Raw genomic sequence first — 18,897 nt, 5'->3', positions numbered from 1 at the left:
TGAATACTCATCTGCTCTGTTGTAGTTCAAAAACAGCCAGAGACAATCCATGAGCAATTGAGTGTGACTGTGTTCCAATAAAACTTTATTTACACGAACAGGCAGCAGCCTGGGTTTGGCCCCCCAGCCATGGTCTGCTAGCTCCTCACGTAGCCTCTCATTACTCCCCATTACTCCCATTACTAACTCTTTTGTTTTGATTTCTAACCTCATGGAAATAAAGATTAATGCTTTACTTTCTTTATGAGTAAAATTTTAGGTTATATCACAGATGAACACACGAATTTTTCAGAGGTTAGATAAGAGTGGTCATCTTTATGATTTTCTCTCTATTTGAAGTTGTTGTTTGCACAATTGTAAGTTTCCTGAGGGGAGTGAATAGAAGAAAATTCATCTTATGCTCTCACTGTGACCAAGTGCATGGTTCATGGCACAGGTCATATTTTCAAACAAATGAATGAATGACTAGGGCCCTGCATGCTAACTATAGTCAGTTGGATCACCCCATAGACAAAATGTCAGACCCAAATTTTTAGTCTGTTGGCTCTTTGTGCACTGCTGTTTCAAAAGATCCCAGATGAGGTGCCCTGATAAAGGGCTAATGAATCCTGCCATCAGTGGTGGTGAAAGTAGGATGTGCTTTCACCTGAGCCCATATTCTGAAGCAGCCACTTGTGAGATTCTCATGGTAGCATGTATGCATTAAAAACCTATCCATGTTAAGGAGGAAGGTACAATTTTTGCTTCCAGTGCTTCAAATCTGTCCAGTTAAAAACAAGAAGAAAAATCCTTTTTGCTGTGAATGTGGACTGAGAGCACAATGGATTTACCAGTATTTTCTATTCCTTAGATTTGAGGTTAACATGGACATAATGTCCTGGATGAAGCTTTGGAAGTACTTGTGAAGGGTAAGTGGCCATAGGCCAGAAAAGGTGCTACTTCCATCAATTAAAAACTATTTATTTTACAGAATGACGTGACCAACAGAAATGAGTAGACTCTGTGACAAGAGGCTTGTAATTACACTCAGTGTCCCCTAAATATAGGTGCTGTGACTTATATTTCCTTTGTTTCTTTAAAAATTAATTATAAAAATAATAGTAGCCATACTGAAATTCAAAGATTGAAAAGGCACTCCCTCCTTCTTCCTACTCCTCCCTCTCCAATTCAACTTTTCTGCCCAGATAGAACAATTAATAGATTCATTTTTGCCTTTTCATACTTTTTGTATAGGTACATTTGTCTGTATGTGTGTATAAAAACCTAAGTGGGACCTTACTATATTTAATGTTCTACAAGTTGCTTTCTGACTTAATGTATCATTCCATACTAGCAAATGTAAACCTCCTCATCCTATTTATGACTGTACTGCCCTTTTTATAACCACTTTACACATTTCTCCCCTGCCCACTTAAGTACCGTGGACCATGCTATGCTTACAGCAGCATTCTAAAGATGCTGGTAGTAGTTAATTAGGAGAAGAAAACAGCCCTTTTTCCCATGGTGGGCAACTGAATATCTACTTGTATTAATCTAGTTTTACTTTTAAGTGGTTTATGAATGATTGATGACATATGTGAGTTTTATAGCCCTCTGCCAAATGTGCCCTCCGTTCTCACAAAGCTATATTTTTGTATAACTGTGTGTGCTTATAATTACACAACCATAAGAGCCTGTGCCTGCACAGGCATGTGCACGCACGTATGCAGACTTATTTCAAGAAGACAATTCAGATGGCCAAGCTCAGAAGCGGAGATCATTCTGACATGTCTCTGCCTTTTGTGACAATGACATTTTACAGCTATAGAGGGCATATGCTGAGCTTTCGGAATATTCTACCATCCTCCAGGAATTGTTACATGCTTTTAGCCCTATTAACAAGAGCATCTTGATCTTCATATGTGAAGAAACCTTCATACTTTACTATTCAGAGACAGTTATTTTTAAAATTTCAGAGTTTGCTCGCGGCCTTATTCTCTGCAAGATCTTCCCATGTATTCCAACTGTGTCAAACTATGACAAAAACAGAAGCAAACAAGGGTAGAGTATACATGTCACTCATGCTGGCTGAGAAATAAGCTGAAAGAGCAAGAATTGGATGATGGAGGAATAAATGTATCATTGTTTGAAAAAACTCATCTCTCACAAGCTATATATAACTCTTCCATTGTAAACTGAGGCTATTAATAGTAATGATCATAATAACACCTTACACTTGTCTAGTGCCATGTAACTTACCAAGTCTTACAAAATCTTCCTCAGCATCTCATTCATTTCATCTTTTTGACAGTCTCATCAATTAGTCAGCACAGAGCTTATTATTTCTTCTCTAGTCCCCATCCCTGTAGTTACTTCCTGCTACTCTTTCCAATGTGGCGCATCAGGGCAGAGATGTAGAATTCCCAGCCTTGAACAGCACCCAAAAGTCCTTATGTTTGGCCAACCTGCTTGGTGATATAACGGGGAAATTTGCGCTGTGGCTAACCTCCCCTTAGAGGGAATACACATTATTAACAAGCTCAGGTCAGATAACTTTGAACTGTTGAGGTCATGCGACTTTTTTGAAATAGAGATACATGACAGTATTAAAAATGGATAGCATGAATTAATTCCAAAGATTTATTCTCAGTTATAACATAGAGTCATTTGGATTCCATCCATTTCTCTAGTAAATTAGCCACTGATAATCATAATTATGACCCTTAGGTGCGGTAGGACAGTGAAATGCCTCTTGAATTATTAAGAAGTATTAATTTATGTCTACTCTGTATGTAGTTTCAAGTATTTTACTGCATCACCATTCCCTGATAATTGGTCACCTGTATATGATATATACATAAGATTAAATTTTATTTGTGGTAATATTTCTTTAGAAGAAAGCCCTATTGCTAGTGTTGAATAAATACGGTTATATTATACATGGATTTCCCCCAGACTTCTGTTTGATGTCTGTGATCTTGACTTACTTGCTCATTAGCTGTAGGCCATTATCTAGGAAACATAACACTGAGCATCTGTATGATGCTTTTTTTTTTTTTTATGAGCCAGTGCTTTCATTGGCATATACATTATCTGGTTTCTTATATAAGCCCCCCAAAGGCATTATTACCAGCATTTTATCAAGTAAGCCTCAGGGAGTATACATGGCTTGCTCAAAGCTACATAGCTAATAAGTGGTAGAGAAGAGACACAATTCCATCTGTCCAAGTCAAGAACTTTTTCCATCAAGCCACAGCCATTTCAGAAACTAGTCTCTCAGCATTTGTATCAGGGGGTTCCAGCCAGCCTTGGGCCTCTCCACATGTAGGCCCATCTGGCAGAGTTTCCTTCTTAAGCTTGTCAAAACAGGTAATATCAACTCACAAATCAGAGATTCAGAAAACTTGTTGTAATCCTGATTATCAGTGCAAAGGGATAATGTTCCCAACAATACATTTCTTTCTATCCACATGGAGAGAGGTGCATAGCATGCGTCACATTGTGGAGAGATGGCTTTATTTATTCAGCCAAGACCATGGTAGGGTAGGACCCTTTCTTGAACTCCTGAGCTCAAACAGTCCTCCCACCGCGGCCTCCCAGAGTGCTAGGATTCCAGGTGTGAGGGTTAGGACACTTGCTAATAGCTTTTTACCATATATGAGAGTAGTAAACTTTGAAAGAAAATATAGGTACAGGCATTCTCCATTTACCTTGGATACAAAACATGTTTTCCGCCTTTGTCTGATGAAAAGAACAGGCAGTGCCCATTCTAAGGAGAGAGTGTGAAATAAGAGGGAACTCTGAATGCAAAGCTCTAGCTATGCTTTTTTTTTTTCCATTCTAATCAGAAACCTGTTTTTAAACAAGCTGCCCTGTTATTAACAAGTGACATAGAGAACACACTCATATGAAAAGTGGCAGAAGGTGAGGGACCTCTGTGAGGAAGACAGACCTTTCCTATTAATAATTATCTTTAAGGGACAAACAGTGCCTGGAAGGTAGGGCTGGTCCAGAGAAATCTAAAACATTGGGGCGGTCTCCTACTTTTTTGTGAGATATTGCTGATACTGAATGTACATTTCTAACTAGAATAAAGCTGATAACAAAGGGATCCTATGCTCATCCATTCTGGAATATTAAAGAGAAATGTCTCCTGTATTTATTAAGCCACTTATAATTATTTCTGACATGTCAGATGTGCTCGGGATAGAGAGAATAGAAGGAGATTGGGGGGAAAAGAATTTTTAATGGGATGTCAGTCTTCAAAGATTTGAATGAGTGGCCCCAGAAATGATCATTCTTTAAGTATGACACTGCCACTTAATAAAGCAAAAGAGAAAATATTGAAAGGAATTCTGTCAACATTTCGGGATGACTGTAATTTTGAACAATCAGGCATAATGGTGAGATCAAGCCTGATGTCGTGCTGTACGACTTGTCATTCTGTGAAATTATAAAAGTTGTGAACAAAAGGAAAGGAGCAATACGAAGCGGTGGTGTGGGGGTGGGGAGACGACAGGAGAGCTGGAGATTCCAGTTCTGTCCCCTCTGACCTTGCTGATATGCAAATTGTGTCATTATGTGAAAAATAGCAGAGGTGAAACAATCAAGGTTTCCTAAGAAAAGACTTTCCAGTTTCACCACCGAAAAGATAAGTTTTGCATTTGGAACAGTCTGAGAGCATCTGAAGTGTTGTCTCATTAAAATTTATGATCATCAGAATTAATTCACATTCATTTCATTAAGAATCAAATCACCTGGGTGGAATTTGTGTGTGGAATCATAAAAAAAGGATAATGAGGAATGACAGCAGGTCTGTGGAGTAGCCAGTGAGGGACACTGGGTAGATCTGATCTTCTTCTATTTTTTTTTTTTTTTTTAACTTTCCATTTGATGTTTGGAGATTATTTGTTGAAATTTATATATGATATGAAATAAATAGAATTGTTTTTAAAATAACTCAGGTTAGAGGATTTAACTGGCCTTAAATAAGACCTAAACGTGGCAATAAGAAAAAAATGAAACTGCCACACGAAAATAAGAATTTTGTATTTTCAGAAAATCTGAAAAACATTGACAGAAAAATAGAAAATTGAAAACAAATGGCATTAAGTTGACACTATTTGACAAAAATGAAATAGAAAGTTAAAAAGAGAAAATCTGAAAACACACTGGATGGGCCCTGGGGAGGGAGTCATGAAGTAGCAGCAGTGGCAGCAGCAGCTGCGAATGTCTGTAGTAAATGATGAAGAAAATGTTGTGCCTGGCACGTGCTCCAGTGACACGAGGACGCTGTCTCGTAGAAAGCCTACGCACCAGGTAGCTTTCCACATGGTTACTGCAACGGTCCGGTTCGTTTGCCAGGGTGGCTCGGTCATCTCAAGGAAGAAACCAGATTGCACTGCATAGGTCCTCTGGGTCGTCTGTGTAGACGATTCAGTCGAGTTATGCTGACATCTCTTGCCTGTAGAAGTTGTTTTTCTCTTTCCTGGCATTTCCACTTGGAAATAAAGACTTCGCGTTCACTTGAAATTACACTTCAACCACTTTCTTCTACCTGAATGGGCTCTAATCCTAGAGCTACTACTCACTCAACGAGATTTTGGGCAGATGATTGCTGAGATCTCATTTCAGAATGCAAAGTCTCTGGTCTGTGAGTTTATAAGTCTGTGAGGTCTAATGAGGGACCTGAAGGTAGATGGCGGGGAGCTAGTATGGGTGCAATTGTAGAATTGAAGTTGAGACCCTGTGGACTTTGTCTTACCTTACCACACCCTTTTCTGTCTACTCTCTTCATTCCACTGACCCCTTTCTTCAACACTTTAATTCTCGACCAAGGCCCTAGTCTATACACCAAGACTTCCTTCCCCTCAGGCTTGCCTGAGATTATCTGGTCTCTCGGGTCCTGGGAAAGGAGGCCGAGGAGCCTGTCCTCACTGCCAGCCCCCTGGGGACCAGCAAGTGGTTCTCCAGTCCCATGGTGTCCAGACTGCACAAAGGCGGTTCAGTACACCCTGGGAATGTCCAGGCCAAAGTGTGAGATTTACCTAGATTAGCTTCTGGACCTGGGGGCTTTTCATGCTTTCTCTGGCAACAGTATCCATTTTAGAACTGAAGGGAAAAGGTTTCATTTCATTCCATTTCCTTTGTGTAACATTTATGGACTAGCTCCACGCAAGTGGACATCCAGCGAGTCATTTCCGCCTAGTACTTGCATTTTACTCTTTCTTTGGGATGGACGTTTCTATTTCAGACTCGTAAGCAGCCATTTCTAAGTTGCCTATTTGGCCTCAAAGAGTCTGGACTTAAGCACAAGGCTAAGCTTTTCGAATATTGAGAAGGAAGGGGGCAAAGAAAAACACAGACCAAGTGAATGAATATACTGACAGTTTCACGACTGTTGAATTGCACAGTGGTTAAAATTACATCACTGCCGTCAAGGTCAATTTGAGGTAAGTAACTGTATAGAAATATGGGTTAGGATACAAAAAAAACAAATAATTCAGCAAGCAATCCTTTTATGTTATTTAAAAATTTGCCATGTAGAAACAGCTACTTCTGGCTTATCAAGTGAGTGTATGACAATATTGTAAGCTCTGATGACTTTTTAGGGGATTCTGTCATATTCTATGATTTGCCTATGTCCTCAAAATATAAAGGGGGAATAAAATTATTGGTGAAGATGTCTCAGAATTTTTTTGTTTGTTTGTTTTTTAGAGACAGGGTCTCACTTTGTCACCTAGGCTGGACTGCACGATTATTGCTCACAGCAGCCTCAAACTCCTGGGTTCAAGCCACCCCTGCCTCAGCCTCCCAAGTAGCTGGGGCTACAGGTGTGCACCACCACACCCAGCAAATTTTCTTTTTTTTTTTTTTTTTGTAGAGATGGGGGTCTCTCTATGTTGCTCAGGCTGGTCTCGAACTCCTGGCCTCAAGGGGTCCTCCCACCTCAGCTTCCCAACGTGCTGGAATTACAGGCATGAGCCACTGCACCTGGCCTCAATGAATTTTTAAAGCCAATTGTCCCTGTGCTGAAAGGATTTCCTGTGACCACGCCCATTTTTCTCAATTTAAATTCATACTTTCACACCTAAATGACAACTTTTAATTATTGGCGCTTAATTGCTGCTGGAAACTAGTCTATATAAACTAAACGTAATTGTAACAATATCTTATATTTGTCGAGTGCTTGCTATGTGTCACGGGTTAAGCATTTTACATGGATTACTTTATTTAATCTTCACAATCCTAAACAGTAGTATCATTTTATTCCCATTTAATAGATGAGGGTACTAAGTTATAGAAAGATAAAAATATCTTGTCCAACTTGCAACAGGTACCATCAGGATTGGACCTCAGGAGGCCTGTTTCCATAAGGCTACATTTAGTTACAAGTTCTACTAGGAGGCCCTATTTAATCGTTGCTATCCTCACAATTCCTTTCTTATCTGATATTTTTCACATTTATGAGCATCTAAAAATTTAAGTTTTAAAGGCATGGTGGTATCCTGAAATGATGATCAGGGAGAATAAATTTTGTTCTGGCATACATCTAACTTATTCTGAAAGATGGAGACACTGGTTCAACATGGAAGAAAATGCCTCTAAGTGAGAAGTAGGACAATGAGCCTAAATGACCGAATAGTTCCTAGAGTGAAGCTCTAGTTCCAGGCATATTAATTCCACTCATATAGGAAGGAAAGAGCCAATGTAAAAACACCACCTTTTAATTTAAATCTCTATGCATGATGATATGCCAGTTTCATTACCGTGGCTCAGCCAAGCACTTTGCTGTGCAACCTAAGAGTAGAACCAGATTGCCTAGATTCAGATCCAGCTCTACCACTTACTAACTACGTGATCCAGGGCAATTTACTTCCTGTCTCTGTGATTCTGTTTCCTCATCTGTAAAATGGGCTAATGATGCTTACCTTGTAGGGCTGTTGTGGGATTGAGTTCATGTACACAAGGCATTGAGAACAGGGCACAAAGCTAACTACCATAAGGGTGTTTGCTATCTCATTATCATCATTATCATTATCATCATAGGGGATTAAAACACATGCGGCAAAGATGTTGACAGTAGTTTTATATTTAGAAACCCTCAGGGCTTTCATATAGGGAAACAAGGTACAAGATTCAACTTTCCATAGATAAACTTTACTAAATAAGGCAATTCTTAGATAACTTACGTTTCTTTTGTTTTATAATTTGAGTTGTAATTTAAAAACTTATCAACCCATATGTTGTCATGACTCAGTCTGCAGTGGGAATTTTGCAGCCAGCAAAAGGAGATTTGATATATAGATTACATACAATTATCAAACTGAAACAGAGAGACTGAACATTTATCTTGAAAATATGAAGCTTGGACTAGCAAAAACATGAAATACTCCTGCCCACAAGGTCCAAGTGATTGAGGAAACTGGGGTTTTGAGTTTGACCTAAATAATTTATTTGGGAGTGATAATTGGTAGAAATGAGTATATCTCGTAGATCATAGTTCTGATAGATTCCCACACATTTAAATCTTCACTTCTCTCTTCAATGAATTGAAATGGATGCTCTCTGAAGCCCTTTAAGGGCATTCACAAGGGAGAGACAGGTTTTGTTCCTTCAAGGCAGTTTGGTCCAATTCTGCTAGCTCACCTATGGGGAAGGCTGGCATAATTCCAAAGGTGGTTAGTGTTGTATCTATTACGTAACAGGGTGGAGTGTGTTTGGGTGGGTGGAGGGGAAAGCCTATAATTTCACAGCTCTTTAGTATAACATTTCAGCTAAACCTCTTTTTATTCTAAAAATTAGTAAAAGAATCCTAATGTTCTAGAAGATTCGAGGGCACTGCACTATCACCAGAATAGAGTACATACTCAGTTGTTCCTGAATCTTGAACCATCAGAAGAGTACAAATATTTCCTTTAAAATATTGATTACCTTCTGACCCATTATTTTTTGTAAGAGCAAAATCATACTTTCAGTTATTTAAACCCTGAGGACTTTTCTCCATAAATATAAGATTAAAGTTGTGAGTTTAACCCAGACCAGTTAGGAAAAAGCTTTGCATTTTAAAATTGTGCCACTACTGTCTTGTTTAAGAGGAATGACTTGTATTAAACCAAATGTTGACTTATCAACTATTGCAATACCCACATTCGTCACTTCATGTAAAGAAAGTGTAATCATTCTTCCTTCTCATTCTTATAGGTCGTTTGAATTACATTGTAAGTAACTACCATGTGAATAGATTAGAACAATCATCACGTCATGCTTTTCTGTCGTCATGGGTCATTTTCATCAAATGTTTAGCAATTTCATTGCACTGGTGTAATTAGGTGAAGAAGCTCCACCCGAGCATCCATGGGTCAGCTATGTGGACTCTAGCTGCCAAAGGCGCTTCTCCTTCTGAACAGAGCGCTTTGCTCAGCCAGTGTAGACATGGCCTGATAAACAATGGAACCTCTCCCTTGAGAACTGGAGTTTGGATTGATCTAATTCTTTGACTCAAAAATGTGCACAGGTTTGATGAGTAGTTAAAATGCCTGCATTTTAGTAAAATGGGAGCTTAAATTGACAGTAATGTGATGAATAGCGTAATTTATAATGAACTTGAAAGGCGGGAGTACTCACTGTTGCAAAAGCTAATCAAGGGACTATCAAATCAAAGTTTTCACATGAGCTTAAATATCTGTGGCAGGGAGGTTGTTCTTACAGGTTTATATCTGTCACGTCTTAACACTAAACCTGTCAGAGAGCAACATGGTCCTGTCACTTTTAACCAAGATGTCACATATATTGTGGGAAACAACCTGCTTTGTGTTTTCTTCCCTAGGATTTTCCTGGGAAGGCAAATGTAAAAGGAAGGTTTTCTTTTGTTTTTTTGTTTGTTTGTTTTTTTAACACTGCGTTTTTATTTTGCAGATTCTCAAGCTGATGGAGTGAGTGATGGAGTGGGTTGCCAACTGTAGTCACTCCACTCAGCGCAGAATGGCTGCAGGGAATATATTCAGACATGCCCAAAGAAGTCTGCCCAGGGTGAAACAAATACCTTTGAGGTTTAAATCAGGTGTGTGAAGAATGTTGGAAACATGAGTTTTTGGGGTGCTTTCTTGCATTTGTGTTTGTCAAGGAAAGTGGGAAGGCTGGTGGTCCTTGCCTGTTCTTCCAACTCTTTTAATGCTGTAAAACACACCCCAAATTTAACCCACTCTCTCTCCTAGGATTTAATGTAGTCTACTCCATTGAAGGTCCTCTCGCTCATCAAAGCTTTAGATTTTAAAAGCATGATTGTGGTTTTTTTTTTCAAATATATTCAAAAAGGTCTTGATTTTGGAAATATTTTGCAATTGTGAATTGAACTTGAATAGGCTTTACCATTTGTCTATTTCCTTAGAAAAATAATTGCTATTTGTAATACATGAGTTAGCTGCCAGAAACCTAAAAAAAATTATGTTCAAATTAACTTTGAAAATAGATGTTCACATTGCCTTTAAACAGTTGTTAAATGGCTCAGAAAAATCAAGCAAAGTTAACATTCTTAGCAAATATAAACCACATTTCCTTACAGGATGAAGTTGTGCTTAATAGCCTATGCTTAATTCATTCAGAAACTACACGATTTTTGTTGCTATATTTTGTTAGAAAGGAAGGAGAGGCTGTTTCTACAGGTGTCTTCAAAAAATCAATACTGAGCCACGGATTATTGGATCCCACAGAACCATGGAGACTTGGCAGTGAAATTCTTCCAAAGGTGAGTAGGGGCATTGATTTTCTTTCTCATGCCTGAAGAAATATGACACAATGAATGGAGGCTAAATTTAGACTGGAAACAAGTCTGATTTGAACCCATATTTTTAAAAAATTAAGGATCATTTTTTCAAACAAATAAATGAGGAAATGTAATTAGAATTTGAGCATATACAATTTTCTCATTTTATTTTTCTCAGATTCACTTCTTTATTCTCTCGTGGTACTTTTGGGGGAAAACAAAGCACTGACTCTTTGACTCACATTTTATCTGTAATTCAGATCCAGTGATTTCCTTGAAGAATACTTGTGTTATACAATAATACAATCCCTCTCTTAAATGTATAACCAAGAATGCAATAACTCTTCAGTTTCTAAGAAAAAGCATATTATTTACACAATCACACTAAAAATATGAGCTTCTCATGAAGCTTCCTTATTTAAGCTGTGTGTTTTTCCGGCTAATTTGTGCTATAAGTTTTAGACACATGCTTGCTTGTTTACTTATTTTACAGTTTCTTCTAGATTTCCCAAAGTTGAAAAACTATACATAGCACATTGGTTGTTTTACTGCATTGCTTAGCATTCCATCCGTGCAGGCAGACGGTGTTCCTAGGTTTGGAAATATAAATCCCACGGGAAGTCAGCTGAAGAACATTTTATGCATCACTCATCTTATTATGAGCCCTGTGCTGTTCCATCTCTCTACAAGGTAAGAGATTTATTGCGAGTTGGCTTCCAGAAGAAGAAAATGTTGTATGCTAATGGATCTTGCTTCAAAGTATATGCTTTTGGAACTCATATAGACATTGTTTTATAAGCAAAAGAATAATTGGAACAATCTGAATTACTTACACACACATGCTCATCTGTCCCCAGGTAGCATTTGGTTGTTCTATCCTGGGACCCACATTCTACAGTATTGTCTTCCTCATGTGACGTGAGGTGGTAAATTGGTCATTTTTATAATGAATTTGAGCAGAATAGATGATTAAGGAAGATAATTCAGGCCTCAAAGTAGAAAATTGCCAAATTACCACCTTGTTTTGTCTGGAGATAGATATAATCTGAGTTTTAGTAATTTGTGGAATCAAAAATTGATTTATAAGAAAGTTAAAGTATAAAATGCTAGCAAGCTCACAGCAATGTATATAATGACCTTAGTATTGATTTTTTTTTTTTTTTTCCTTTTTGCTGGCCAGTGGAAAATTCTTATTCTTTTTTCCTTATCCTGAATTTTCAGATTGGCTGAAACAACAACAACAAAAGTTGTTTACAATTGGTACTCTAACTTTGGATCACCTAGTTAATATTCTGGCTCTTATTACACCCAAAGACAGTGTTCTATATAAAAAGACCAATGGAAGGATGCTAATGCATTATTAATAAAATCACAGGGAAAATGAAACATTTTGGATATCACATCTGATGAGGTAAGATTTTATCATGTCCCTTAAAATGAGATTATATTTGATTTTATTTATCACTATTTTAGCCTCAAGAAAGTTGACATTTATCAATTTGATACAGAAACCTGTAATATAAATCTTCATATACATTGTCTAAACTGTGACCAATTTGAGACGTTTAAAGCCAAGCTATTTAATGAATTTTATGTATGTATAAATCACATTATTTTTACTGGTTTTCCATACTTTGCAGCTTAGAAAACTGTAATTCAGGGTGTCAGGCAATATATTTAAATAAAATACAAATTATGCACATTATAATTCAGGGGGAAGGCATGCTATTCTCTAACTCTTGAAGTTTAACTTTTGATGTGTGAATTCTTAAACGTGCATAAACCAAAGACAATGGCATACATACTTTGACATGTTCTAAAGTTAGAAGGGGAAAGAGAGATTTTGTGGTAAGTGTCAGTCAGCCGTGTGTCTGCTGTTGTAATAATATAATGTCTGCATGAGAAGAAAAAAAGTACAAAAGACAATGGTGAGATGATGGAGAAGCTGCTCATAAGTAAAGTTCCAGGTACCTGTTGATACAATATGAGAATACTCAAATATCTAGCCCTCTATATTTACTACATATACTATAATCTCTTAAAATGAAGGTACTCTCTTTGTAGTCCAAAAATAGTGAGTTCAACACTTCGACCCTGTATGTTTATCCTAAAATCTCTCCTAGTACATAAAACATATATTATCCACGTCTGAGCAATGTGGTGATATGGCCTTTCTCCCTTTGGGTTAAGCATATCATATGACTTCTCTTAAAATGTTGCAAGGATGAATATCTACTAGATAATCTGCCATTTGTAAAATACCATGAATTTCTAAGGGGATGTGGCAGTTAATTGAAGCTTCATTATCTTCAGTGTGAAAATAGTCTGGGGATGCCAACTTTGCTGACACAGTGTCTTTTGAATCTTAGCATTTTCCTTGCTTGCTTTGTTGTCATCCTTCTGGTTCTTTCTGGATCCATCTCTCTGTTGTTTCCATTTGACTCCTCTATTGTATTCCAGTTGGCACTTAAAGAACAGAAACAGAGCAATAAGACTGCATGGCTGCATTTTCCCAGTGCCACCAACTGGGAGTTAAGCTGACTAACGTTTTGAAAGCCCAGCCCATTTCGTTCACAGCAGGATGGCAGGTAAAAGCGTTTCTGTATTAAAGAACACACTTGTCTCTTCAGGTTCTTAGTCCGATTTCTCTTGTTTGCCAGTTAGGGGGAGAAATGAAAGTAGGTTGGGGAGCAAATGCCTGGGGTATTTAATCAAATGCCCAGCAACTCCTGATTATAGGATGCAGAAATTTCACTTTCGAGGATTAACTATGGTGGATTTTTCAACCCAAATAGGTGTACCCTTCTAGCTAGTATGCAAGGGGGTACTTTCTACCACTACCTAAATGGAATGTAGTAGAAGAACACCAAATAGTTTTACCAGTAACTCCTAGGTTATTAAAAATGAGATATGTGGGGTAAGAATTCCACATAGACATCTTTGGGCAGTACCTCAAACAGAACATTTTACATGTCATTGTTTGCTTTTATTAGAACAAGACACTGAGACTTGCTTTCACAGTGTTCTGTTAATTTGATTACTGTTTATGGTAAGTATAAACTTCTTTATGTATTTTGTGAAAGTCACTTAATCAAGCAGATGTCACAAAGCACATCACTATATTGGTTCTTGATCTTTTGGCCTCTCACTCTGCCATGCCGGGTGCCTTGTTGTCTTGTCTGTGCAGATGAAAGCTCCAGGGGCAGAAAGAGTGAGGAAAGGCATTAACCCTTCTCTCTGAGCAGCAGCAGGCAGTGCAGTTGTCTTTGCAGGGGGGATTTCCTCTGCGAGTGGTGAAATTGGGATGAATAACATTAGTTTGTACCCATATGGAACTTATTTTTAAAGAAGCTTAGATCCCCATATAAAAGTCATCTTGGAAAGATGAATGCAATATACGTTTACAGTGGGAAGACTAAAGTTCTGAGTGATGTCAGATTATTGTGATAATAACATAACTCATTTTTTGAATGAATCGAAACGTTTCTCAGCTGGGGCCCACATGCTCATATGTTCAAATAAATTTTACAAAGCCTCATCTTTCAGTAGAGTGAGAGCCTGTACGTGGGCCATCTTGCCATAGAGTATAACTCTGATTTGTTTTATTTTATATTCTACAACCATCCTATGGATATTTCTTACCAGATTGGATCAAAAGTTAACAGAGAATGCAGTAAAAAATAAAATAACTTGTTCACAGTTTTAGCAAGAACTATATGAATGATTAAAGGCTAATGGATGTCCATGTCATGACTGTACCTAGAATCTTTTCAAGGGCATGAAGTCCCTTCTGGTTTAGCAGTTAGACAAATTCTGTAGCCAATCTGGCCTCAAGTGGACAAAGATTTTCTATTTATAAATGTCCCTTGGATCCATGAAGAATTTTGGATACTGATTTATTTTCTAAAGAAAGGTTCAGGATCAACAAGTTCAAAATATTTCAAAGTTACCATGTACTTCTCTGTTTGACCGTAGCAGCGCTGCCATGGATATGGCCACACTCATTCAGACAGTGGACCCAGCAACCTCCACTGCACTCTAGTGTGCTAAATAAGTGGCCTCCTCATTATCTAACAGTGTGAGGTCTTACGTTTGCTTGTGTTTTCTGGTTTTTGAAACCTTTTCCAAAGGTAGTCATGAATGAGGGTAAAATTTCAAGAGGTAGGGCATAAGGATGATTTTTTGGGGTGTGTTTCTTTTGTTAGTTTGTTAAATAAAAAATGCTAGAGAATAAAATGTCTTTTATCTTTGAATCAAAGAATTGCATAAAATGCAAATTGCAATGTAATTGCCATGGTAAGAGAAAGGGAAGGAAGCAGTCACCCTTTAGCTGCTGTGGTTTGTAGAGACCCACTATGCTACTAATAAGCTTACAGCTATAAAGAAAGAGGCACCATTTCTCTCTAACATGATATAAAGATAACAGTCCCCTTGGACAGATTCATTTTTAAATATGATGATCAGGGGTCCATGATCCGGCTTAAATTCCTACATACACATATTTATATGTGCATACTTAGCCCAGATTTTTCAGCCAAGTAATAAAAACAGTAGAGGGAAAAGAATAAGGATTCCTAAGGGCCTACAGGTGTTGCCCTAAGCAGGTAACAAAGCAAGACCATTTTTAATTTGAAGCTTTGGGTTTTAACTTAGAAATTCACCCACATTTTGCATTTTATTCCATTATATTTTATGATTGCTTTATCATTAAAAAAAGTTATAATAATAAGGGGCTCTGGCTTCCTTGCTACAGAGTCTAGAATGTTGATGTGCATGCTCACGTGTGTGTGTGTGTGTGTGTGCATATATGCGATATGATGAAAATATTGCAGCTTAAGTGTAGTGCACAAATGTAGTGGCTAAACTGGAGTTGCGCTGACTGGTTCGAATTCCTTCTCTACCACTTACTAGCTGTATAAACAGTTTCTAAACCTGCTTCTTCATCTATAAAATGAGGAAAGTAAACCCCCATAGGGGGGCTGTAAAGATTCAATGGGACAATGAGTGTCAACCACAGTGCTTGGCATATAGTAAGAGGTGAATAAACATTAGCAATGATCTTTACTATTGCTATTATTTATTGTCTGTCTTTGCATAGATACACATACCCCATATACTCAGTTTTTCTATATAATACTTTATTACTCAAAATATGTTGTCTAATCCTGGGGAAAATTGTGAAAAGGCAATGCCTTCCCGCAGCATCTCCAGGTCACATTGAGAAGGTGCGCTCTCTTCTTATTCCCATCAGTGCCCTGCGTCTCTGCTTCCCTTCACTGCTAACACCACCTTTCAAGGCAGGACCTGAAATTCATCCACGCAAAGGTATAGATGACTAAGAACATTGAGGTGCTGCCCTTATAAAGGTTACTGACCTCTTCTCAAGGGTCAAACGCTGAGCTGATGAGATTGCAGGCATCTGGTAGCAGCTGGAGGACTTTGTCTAACAGTGTGATCTATCCCTGGCCTTCTGGAGAGTTCCCTAGAGACGGAATGGTTAACTGGGCCAAGGGGTGAGGTTAGTTCTGCTGCTGCAGGTGCCGGCTGGGGCTCTCGGTGGGGTTTATCTGACATCCTCAAAGGCTGCCTCTCTCACTAAGCCTGGGGCCATTTAGGAATGTCTGTCAGCTTTTCCATTTTTTCCCCCATTTGTGCCTGTGGGTTTTGAATCTAGTTATGCCTTGGACACAAGCTGTAACGCTTTGAGCATTTTTTCTAAATAGTCTTCTTTATTTTTGGATATACATCAATTTTTTTTCTACTCACGTCCTATCCATATTTCCATTCTTGGTTGCCTATTGTATTTCTTTCACAAAGGTCTGTATTCATGATTCAAAGTTTTTCACACATGAAGCTATTTTTCTGAGACCTTCTCCTGAAATATTCTTTCTTTAAAATGTAACTTGCTTCACCTGTATTTTCTATGCACGGGTTTTAGAGTTTGAAGGACTGCATTCAAGTTTAAGGTATGCCTTCATTAGCAATATATGCCTGGAAAACCATTTAGTTTTTCAGTCTAAGTTTATCAGTGAGGTGAGACTAGAAGGGTCTACCCATAGTGTTGTGAGAATCAAATTAAATCAAAGTGTTTTGCAAACTCAAAGTGGTGCAGAGTTTTTTTGGTCCTCTTTTTACTCATCACAACTACCTGCTCATGTAATTTTTTTCTTTGAAGAACAGCCATGAAGAGACACATTATGTTTAGTAATTTGTGCAAGATTACAGGATTATCTCTCTTTGACATTTCCCCCCATTACTTGAAATAGCCTTTCTGTGCATTCTTATGATATGGCTGTCCATGGTCTTCTCCCAGCATCATATCGTTTAATGCAGAGACAGCCCAGAGGAGAATATTCTCAGATGTACATATAAGAGTAGAAATGTCCCCTGATGAACACAGGTGGCCTGTACTGATGGGCCACATTCACAAACTGTTTCTCCACAGTCCAGACCATCCGTTAGACCATCAGTATATGGCATGATCAGGCTGAGATGCTCCCAGATCACTCAAATGTTTGAGCTGAGATCATGAGGCATCATAGTTTCAGAATCTTCTACACAAATGAGAGAAAATAAAAGCTAATGTTTATCAAGGACCTACTATGCTTACGACACTTTCAATAATAATAGCTGCCAACTTTTGGTTTTTGCTAAACATTGAATAGACACTTGAGCCACAGACGTGAACTCAAGTTATCTGGTCCTTAACCCACTCTGTGACACGGGTATTGTTATAGCCATTTCAGAGTTGAGAAAACTTGAGGGTTCTCTGATGCCAAAGCCAATATGTACTGGATTTTCCCAAGGATCTTGGGATACAGATATCATTATGTGTACTTTGCAGCTGAGGCCACTGGGACCACAGCGTTTAAGTAACTTGTCCACATGGCTCTACGAATCCCATCCAGGTTGGCCTGACCCTACTCACTACACTGCACTGCCTTGCTGAGTGTTTCTTAGGAAGATTCTTTCTTTTTCTTTGTCTTTTAATTTACAATCTGTTGTGGATTAATACTTTCACAAAATAGAATATAATTGAATTACTAGAAAAATAAAAAACATACAAAACTCAAACTCAATTTTTTATTATTAGATTCAACAATCGTGAAATTAGTTCACATTGAAATGCTCACTCACAATTTCTGTGCCTCTTTTGTGGTGAACTGGTAACAAAACTGCTTGACTTAGCACCCATCTGTGAACCAGGCTTGGGGAGCACTGTTCGACGACTTTGGAACACAGCCTAGCTAAAGATGAGACAGTTTCCTCATTCATTAGCAAAAGTCTTATAGCCATGGATTTAATTTCAATATTTACCAGTGAGACCTCAAATACCCAGGTAGAAAATACACTAAAATACAGCTAAAAGTTAAAAATCTTTGCCCCTACTTTTTGTGGTTTTTAAAAAATCTAACCAAAGTTAAATAATATGTATTAGCAATATATTCATAGGAATTAAATTAATTTTGTGTGGAATGCATATTTAAAAGACTACTGTCTTGTAATCTACATAACCAAGAAATGCAGACCACTGTAAATTAGCTTATTTGATATAATAGAGATACCACCATATTGCAGGTATATTGCTTTCTCTCAGAGGACAGGCTCATTGTTGTGTTGATTAATATTCTTTCCCACTGTATCCGAGTAGGTTAAAGAAATTAAAAGATGTATGATAACAAAGCCAGCAAAGCAAACATTTCTGATTAGTTCCCACAGTGGCACTAGCGAAATGCTTGTTTCCTGGTTCTCTTTGAGCCAGTTAGCATAGGATCAGTCCCTGTCTCAGCATTCCTGAAAGCAAATCTTAAAATAGAATGACAATGAAAAATAGCGAGTGTGTGTTTCCCCAGGGATAACGGGGACTGCAGCAGGTACCTGTGTCCACACGCACCTATAGAAATTTCTGCAGAAAATAGATGCGAGAAAAAGGCTTAATAAACAGAAAATGCAAGAGTTGCTATTTTTGATGTTTATCTAGCAACATCATATACCAGATTTCAAGATGAAACTTAGTTTATCTTGGTTCCTGGCCCATCCCTCCAAGCACATCAGTACAGTTTGGAAAACTACATTACCTCTATTAGTGCCAGTGATGATTAATCTTGATTGGGCTTTAAATTCAAGGAACGGGTACTAGATTAGATGATCTG

At 38.0% G+C, this 18,897-nt stretch overlaps 1 long non-coding RNA gene across 3 annotated transcripts in view; it reads left to right on the top strand.

Annotated features, from left to right (window-relative positions):
* Positions 1-18,897, top strand: part of LOC123639411 — a 94,150-nt gene that overhangs the window by 16,333 nt on the left and 58,920 nt on the right. Inside the window, exons 2-6 of one of the 3 annotated variants that reach the window (XR_006735720.1) lie at positions 9,898-10,042; positions 10,622-10,726; positions 11,238-11,434; positions 11,966-12,155; positions 13,205-13,332. This is a non-coding gene — a long non-coding RNA (uncharacterized LOC123639411). Of the gene's footprint in view, positions 1-9,897; positions 10,727-11,237; positions 11,435-11,965; positions 12,156-13,204; positions 13,333-18,897 lie in introns of all 3 variants that reach the window. The other 2 variants (XR_006735721.1, XR_006735719.1) reach the window with 2 other exon arrangements.

The sequence above is a fragment of the Lemur catta genome, chromosome 6 (assembly GCF_020740605.2).
Source record: "Lemur catta isolate mLemCat1 chromosome 6, mLemCat1.pri, whole genome shotgun sequence".
NCBI classification, from domain to species: Eukaryota; Metazoa; Chordata; class Mammalia; order Primates; family Lemuridae; genus Lemur; species Lemur catta.
This window is presented reverse-complemented; position numbering and strand designations above follow the sequence as displayed.